General features: G+C 38.0%; 1 protein-coding gene across 1 annotated transcript in view; it reads right to left on the bottom strand.

Moving 5' to 3' along the window:
- Nucleotides 1-2,208: 2,208 nt before the first annotated feature.
- LOC135340245 (uncharacterized) overlaps nt 2,209-8,548 on the bottom strand; it is a 34,256-nt gene continuing 27,916 nt past the window's right edge. The window contains exons 12-14 of the transcript XR_010396270.1: nt 4,384-4,502; nt 3,906-4,035; nt 2,209-2,503 (exon numbers count right to left, since the gene is read on the bottom strand). The gene's annotated coding sequence lies outside the window, so the exon portion shown is untranslated. The remainder of the gene's footprint in view (nt 2,504-3,905; nt 4,036-4,383; nt 4,503-8,548) is intronic.

Here is an 8,548-nt window from a genome sequence, read left to right on the forward strand (position 1 = left end):
AGAATTGAAAAGTAAACTTCCACCAACCCATGAGATCAACTATCAAAGATTTAGTCTAGAAACTAGGAATTGATTTATTTAGGACTAATGCCTAGCTGGGGCAGGAGCCACCAGAGTTAGTTGTGTTCAGTATCTTAATGTTTGTTATTACAGTGTGATGCTGTCTACTTAACTTAATTAATTATTGCAGAATTGATTATTGTAATGTTTTATTCTGACTGTCATTATAAAAAATACTATCAATGTCGTTCGTTGACTAAATAACACACATTGAATAAGTAAAAAGCACATGTAGATTATTTTACGTCTTTCTTGCGTGTGAATTGAAAGTTCAAAAACTTCCACGCCTCTAGACTCTATATTATTACGTATATCCTCCTTTAATTAGATCAAAGTATTTTCTCCGTCGTAAACAATCTCGTGCATGTTGGTATTATCATTATCATTTATAATATGAAAGCACAGAACCACGAAACAGTTTTTCCAGCAGTCGAGAAACTCCACTAAAGTTCTATAAAAAAATTATCCGCCCCCACCTTGCATGAATATGCATCTCGGTATGGAGCACATAGCTACTTAGAGAAAAAAATAAAACGTATTGAAGATGTTCAAAAAATATGCACTGCGAGCCTGCACAAAGTCATGGAGCACAAACTATGAATCACACTACTATAGTCTCATGCAATATGGCTGCATGTTCGCCGTAACGTATCACGCCTATATAATTTATATGTCTACTCTTTTTAAGAAAATTTCAGGGGATGTGCTCTTTGAATCTCCATCATTCGAGCAAGTATATACCACCAATACCCGCACAGATACCTGAATACCCAACAATCATCTGTCCAGTTTGCTAAGACACACCAGTTTCAGTCTTCTTTTTTCTTAGGTACTATCACAGCCTGGAATGGAATAGCCTGAATTTTAATGTGGATGGGATTTCACTACAAATTTTAAAATTATCTCTCTGGCGTACTCTTTTGTGTATTAACTATACTGTTCTCTGTTTGTGTATTATAGTATCAGGTCTAGGGGTTGGTAGATTATGCTCGAGATATTACCTATTATGCTATTCTTTTATGCTGAAGTAAACAGCCTATATTATTATTCTTTTCAAATTGCCTGTTATTCTTTTCAAATCGCCCATTATTCCCACATTATTCCCCCAAAGCACAACATAATAATTTTATAGGCCCCATGTCGTCGCATAAGTAACATCAAACTATAAATAATCGCCACGTGACTCTATCTATTACAGTGGAACCTCCGAATAAAGGACACTTTGGGAGCAGAGCTTTTGCCCTTTTCGGAGGTTATCCTCTGGTGGGAGGTTAATTCACTATTTATAGCCACCAAGGAATTTTATAATAGTATGTTCATGTATTGTCTGTATGGAACCTATTTCTTGTAACACTATAATATAGAATTGCAAGGAGGTAATCTAACCACCAGCAATTCTATACTATGACTCGTACTGACCTGTATTTCTGTGAAAGTTATAAATGTGCCTATTATGCCAGCATAATTCTCACCAAAAGAATGTACCTATTATGCTCAAAATTATGCTAGCATAATCTACCAACCCCTAATCAGGTCTCAGAGTAGTACTAGCTTACATTTTATAGCTATTTTTTGTTGACCTCTGCACAAATTTGTTGAAAAAAAAGAAACCATATTTCTCTCCTCACCAGATTCAAGTATAAACTTAGAATGAATCATGCACTTGATGGAAGAGTTGGTGGTGAAGGATCATGATTGGGATTATCAGCAATCAGCCATTCACTACGTCAACAATGCATGGTCGTTGTTTTCGTATTTTAGAAATACAATGTTTAGTGCTTGTTTTTCGATAAGATTGCTTCATAGCCTCTTTACACATTGCTTTTATTAATCTTCCTTGTATTCCTCAACTACTTGTTTTCTTCGTTTCACTGCTAGTTTTGTGATGGCATCTTGGTTTACTGATATAAGGCCGTCATAAGTTAGATAGTCATTCATGATAATTATAGATTCACATAATTATATCGTTATTTCGTCTTAGGCGTTTTAATCAGTTTTAGCCTCTTCAACTGCTGGTTCTGGTTCCCAATAGATTCCTCCAGGAAACTCATAATTTTTAACTTTTCTTTCATCTTGGTGGCTCCAGCTTGAGTAGAGAACAGAAACATACCTAGCCTCGATTCCAGGCCGCGAAGAAAAGCATGCAGCATATAGGTGATTATTCATAATTATACTATAATTATACATTGCAGAAATTAATTCACGTATCAGTTCACATTATAAACGTTCAGTAAGGAGATCCGTTGAGGATGTGAGCAATCTTGAATGCATCTCCCAGAAACTCCTCGAAATCTCTCAACAGTTCCCCAGTGGTCCAATTGCATGGCTCCCTCAGCTCTCCCCCAGGCAGTCGCACTCCTTCGATCCCCTCCATGTAGTAGTACTTGTCTCGTGAGGGGTGGGTGTCACTAATATTTCTTGGGAATATCTTCTGACCCCAAAGCTGCCAAGAATTAGTATATTGCCACTGTAACAGTCAGTTATGTACTATACTGTCATAAAGTTATAATTATGTGGTGAAATTGACTTATTATCAAATATGTGGCCGCGGCTACTAAATGTTTCATTTTGCTGGCAGAGGAGGCTACAATTCGAGAGGCCATTATTCAAGAGCAGCGTTTATTAGCCCCAGCTAATTCAACAACCTTTAGTTTATCATTAAAAGTTATTTTCACCTGCATAAACTCGAACTTTTCCATGAACAAGTATTTGTGAAGCACTAACAAGCTGCTACCTATTTACATGTAGCTATAGCTGCTAAGCACCGCGGGTGCTGATGCCTCAGTGTGCCATAACATAAAGTTACTAATAGCTATATATACACATTATTATCATGATGAACATTTCTGAGAGAACTCAAATAGTGGACAAGTTTTTCTACGCACTCCTCCGAAAAGACTGCAATATGGCATTCGAAGTAAGCTAAACTAGGCATAACTCGAGAACGAAGCATTATTTTGCAAATCCACACATTAAAATCCAAGAAAACGTGACTAGAAGCCTATAGAAACTCTTAGTTGCACCTCATTGATCCTTGAGCAGCTGCATGTATAGCAGTCTACACAGACAGACACACACACAAACACACTACTGTATACCTCGGTTGTGCATGCGCACTGAGGCATAAATATGGCTTCCACGTGCAGAAATTATAGAGTCAAAGTTCAAAGCAGCTACTAAATGTTTCATTTTACTGGCAAATGAGGCTGCTATATACTATTTGAGAGCGGCTTTTATACAAGAGCGGCCTCTAATCAAGCATGTACGGTTACCGCTTAATCATACGTACAGTGTGCATCTACCGTATAGCGAGAAATTTTCGCTACCGTATAGCATGTAATTTTCGTGGGGCAAAATATTCGTGGTTTTCGTGGTTGGAGCTCTGACCACGAATATTTTACCCACGAATGAAGCGACCTTGCCTACCTTTACCTACAGTGCAAGCTCCAACCACGAAAATATTACCCACGAAATGTCTCAATATTGCTGAACCACAAATATTTTGTCCCCCGAAAATTACCCGCTATACGGTATTTGGCTCCAGAGCGCTCAGCAAAAATTTTTATGGGTCTAATATTCGCATTTCAATCCCAGGAAACCACACCCATTAATAGCTTGGGAGTTTTAATTTTCGTGTCTTTTGTTAGCCCTCGAAAAATGGGCACCTCACGAACATTTCCCACTAACTGTACATGCTAATTTCAAGCACATCAATTATACATGCATGTAACTGCATGTATTATAGGTTGTGCTTTAATGACACACACCATGCCATGATGCACTATAGTGAATGGTGTATGTAATATTAAGCTGTTCCAGTAGATATACAGGAATTCTCAACATACCTCGACTTCTTTTCGTGAGTAGTCAAACTCAGGAATGTCCACTCCTTCATTCAGTGGGGCAGAGTTAACCTTCACAGTAACATTCTTGTCAGAGTCAAAGACGTCAACATCATACTGGGCCAAAATCCACCTACATTTTGAAAGAAAGGTATAATATACTCCCGTATATAGTGCAAATTTGAGACACTTAAATTTCGTGGATTGGCCTCTAAAAGTATTTTGTTGATAAATTTCGAATTTCAATATTTTGAAATTTCGTGGGTTGACTGGCTGCTTACTGAAAGCCACGCCTTAATCTTTGCAAGTTATAGCAGATAATTCTAATTGAAGAACAATTTGTGTGGAATTAATTTTCATGTAGGACTCACTGCTAACCCACGAAAACAGTGAAAATTAAGCCCCTCGAAAATTTCACGCTATATGGTATTAATTATTTATTATGGAGCACCTCCAAAAATTATGTGAACTTTACGCGTACTTTTTTCTGGCTTCCATTTATATTGCCTTTGCACTCGCTGACGAATGTACTGGACTTTCCAAGAGCTCTCATTGTTTAGAAACGATCCACGAAGAATGACGTGAAGTCTTCTACCGGGACTGTACAAGGGTTATCACATGACCAACATGCATGTTCTATACATGTAGGTATATAACTCACAGTCTGCACAGAGACTTATAGTAATGGCTTGTGCCATCTGATACGGTTTACTGTTTTGGTGCTCAGCCAGCAAGATGCATTCGGTACATTCAGATATCCTGAAGTCATACTTGCTGAAGAGAAAAAATGACTGATTGAAAATAAATACCAATCTGATAATACTTACTGTCCTGGTAAACCAATATTTAACTTTGCTCAATTCTCAAACTTTCGCTTTCTGTACACAGCATCCAGATAAAACACATCACCACCTTCATACGTAGCGATGACAGCTGAGTAGATTCCTTCATCTTTACCCTCCACTATGAACTTCAAGGTCATTCTGGTGAGCACTTCTTTACCGAGCAGCTCCCTCCCAGCAAACAGTCGCCCAATATCAGCTTCTGTCACTCTGGGTGGTAAGGCAAGCAAAAAAAATTCAAAATGCATGTTTTTGCATCTTATTGGGTGTTGAAAGCAGAAAGTACCTTTTTTCTGGATTTATTTTCCAGTACAACTGCCCAAATCTGTCCAAAAAATGTTCGTTTGGATCAGATTACAGTGGCATTTATGTCCGTTTATAATATGTTACCTTGCTTCAAGTCCAACCTTGAAGTCACCTTTACTGGTACTCTTTTCGATGCTTTTAAAGAAATCTGCCAAGCTGTTGGGACGTGTATTCTGTAAGAGGTGTGACAAATTACCTATCCTCGCTGCTGCTGATCTGTGTGTGTTTGCATGTGGGGGGTGGTGGTATAGATGCAGGGTTTGCATTCAGGTACTAGTTGGGGTCCATAGCTGGCAATTTTACACAGTTGACCTTTTTTTAGCAAGTTACTTTTCTTATTTCCCCCCTCTACTCAAAATCCTGTATGACACCCTGAGATGCATGCTGTACATCATATACCTCATCACACATTATACATCACATATATTATGTATAATAGAGTATAGGATTCATAATGATAATACCTTTCAGTAATTGGTTGTACTGATTTATCTTCAAGGACGTAGTATTCTAGTCCACGTTTAAGTAGATATAATATTTGTTGGCATTGCATATCAATTTTCTTGGCAGTGATGCGAGTATTTGAAGCAGCACTTGAGAAGCTATTATTCACGGATACCTATAAATGTAACAGATATCTTTTTAGGATAGACTTATCGCATGCATGACTGTATAACTATGTATAGATTCTACACAGCAATAAAGTGCATGAATTGCATGCATATAATTATGTATGAAGCAGTCATAATGACAATTGTGCATATATATATATACCCTTGGATCTATCCAGAAGTACTTCTTTTCAAGACTACTAGCTAGAGTGATCTCCTTCATTTCAAACAGAGCAACGGTGACATCCTTCCAGCAAGCATCACGCTTGTTCCTCAACCATTTATCAAAAGCCTCTTGCTTTTGTCGCTCAATATCATGGAAAATTCTTCTCTATCTTATCGTTTTCAAACTTTTTCACTCCCAAGTTAATCATGAGCAACTGCTATGTAACGATAGACTCGAGTTCTTGCAGCAGATTCTTCAGTACAGGCTTTGACTTCATATGTGGCTTTTCTGTGAGTATAATTATTAACATTAAAGAAGTCTTTCTTGTCAGACCTATAACACAACTCTGAACATGTGTATCATGACGTTCACAGAGATATATTTTCAAGCTCAGAGTAAAATACGGACCAAAAAGTCAATATTTTAACTCTGTCTGCACGGGTGAAACTGGCTTTACAAGTATATTTAAGTCTTGATCTACATCAAACGTGTATTCTTCTGTATAATCATGCTTCGAGGTGCACTCCCCGTGACTGTGAGCTCAGAGGTACCGTATAGCAAGAAATTTCGCTATTGGTTCCAGAGCCCTCAGTAGAAATTTTCGTGGGTTTTAATATTCGTGTTTTAATGTCAGGAAACCATGGCTTTGTATGTGAAATACCGGTAGTTTTAAACTTTCGCGTCTTCTGCATGTCTGCCCTCGAAAAATGCGAAATTTTGCACCTCACAAATTTCCCGCTGTTCAATATCTTCCTCTGAGATATTTACGGTTGCTGGTTAAGCTAATGATATAGGGTGCATGGAAAAGCAAAACGGAAACAGAGCTGTCTAAAGTTAATTAAGGACCATTACCATTCATTCTGTGTTTTATGACAACAATGAATAAATGAACATGAAAGCATAGAGAACATTGACTTATTCAAATGCAGCCACTCGCTATTCCGTATACTGGTTAGTTCTGGCTATCCCAAACTAGGTTTTTAATTTTACGGTTAGATATAATGTGACGTTTTGGATATGGTTTGGCAGGTTAATCCGGTCACTCTTATATAGGACAGTGCCATTTGGCCGGAATAGCTAGGTGGCTGCATTTCAGAAAAAGCCGCAGCTAATTAAAAAGTGACCCTACCTCGAATCTAACGACTAATTTTGCGGTTCTGTCTTGAGGATAATGACTCATTATGCTCTCTATTTTTTCCAATTTTATCTACAAACTATACATGCACTCAAAACGTCATTATCCAGCCGTATTAAAATTGCACTAAAAGCCTAGTTTGGGGCAGCAGGAACTGAAACAGAATAGCGAGTAGTTATACATTTCAGTGTGTGCAATAAAGATCAATTAAGCTAGCAATCTGTGCCAAACGAAACGACCGGTAATCGAGGTGACTATACTTCAAGAGAGCCGGAGTCTATACATACTGTAAATAGAGAGCATAATGATTCATTATCCCCAAACGGAATCGCAAAATTATAGTCATTAGATTCAAGGTATAGGGTTGCTTTTAAGCCGCGGCTATTTTCTGAAATGCAGCACTTCGCTATTCTGCACTGTCCCAAGGGTGACCGGATTAACGAGAGAGTCTGTATAAGTTAACATACCACCTATAGATGTGCACGGAGGAATATACATGTAACTCTTCTGTGCATGATACCTCTGTGACCGTGATACGCAGGTTGTCTTATGGACTTGGTGTCTGAATTTTGTGAATTTTGTAGGTTTGGCTTGCCCATAAACATAAACATGCAGAATTGAAGATCTACCAACCTTCATGCTCATTGCTGACAGCTCTTCTTGTTACTCCAGCTCCCTGAGGGCTTGCCATTTATTATCAACTCTTGGCTTATCCGGTTATATAGACCTATAGCTAGTTTTTATATATATATAGATCTAGCACATCACGTGTACATGGATGAACCCACGTGGATATAAAATTATAATGAAAGTCGATGGTGGTTTCTAGACATGTACTGTACTTACAAGGCACTCAGGGGGTATTAAAAAAATCAAAATGTGTGACCCCTTTACAATGTTAATAATTATGAAAAGTATTTCTGGATACTTTTTTTGTTATCTTGTCAAAAGTTTATTCATTCAAGCTTGTAATTTTTGGGCCTTAGTCATTTACATCTTCTTCAAATCTCTCCCTATAACCGAAACGGCACAAAAACCTGGCAATTTTGAGCACTGCAGAGGATGTGTAGATAATTATAATAATTATATAGATCTAGCTTATGTATAGCTATAAAGCAACATTAAACCTTTCATCCTAGATGTTGTGACAAAGTCACATACCTCAACCAGAAACCGTTAAGTTGTATATATACAGTCTTTTCTCTCACTAACCGCACTATAGTATAACTGTTCTGCCAACTTCTGGATGCACTGTAGTTTGCAGCTTTCGCAGTGAGTGCAGTGATTTGGCCGGTAGACAGGGGAGTACATGGGCCATGGCACCATTGTAATGTCTACAGCCATTCCGAGTTCTGTCCATAAAAACAGTATTTAATTATTCCTGTTTGAACCAAACTATTTCACACTCACTTGACTATTGTTGAGGTATCATGCATGCATGGCGTAGCCAAACCCTGGACTCTGAGGGTTCGGCTCTGCCCAACTATGTCAACACAAGCAATACACCGTAAAAAATGATGTATGGTTTTCATACAGAGTGCGTGACTATTGTGGCAAATGTGTGTTTTTTCCTGCGTTTTTTCCTG

This window comes from Halichondria panicea, chromosome 8, assembly GCF_963675165.1.
Source record: "Halichondria panicea chromosome 8, odHalPani1.1, whole genome shotgun sequence".
Taxonomy (NCBI): Eukaryota; Metazoa; Porifera; class Demospongiae; order Suberitida; family Halichondriidae; genus Halichondria; species Halichondria panicea.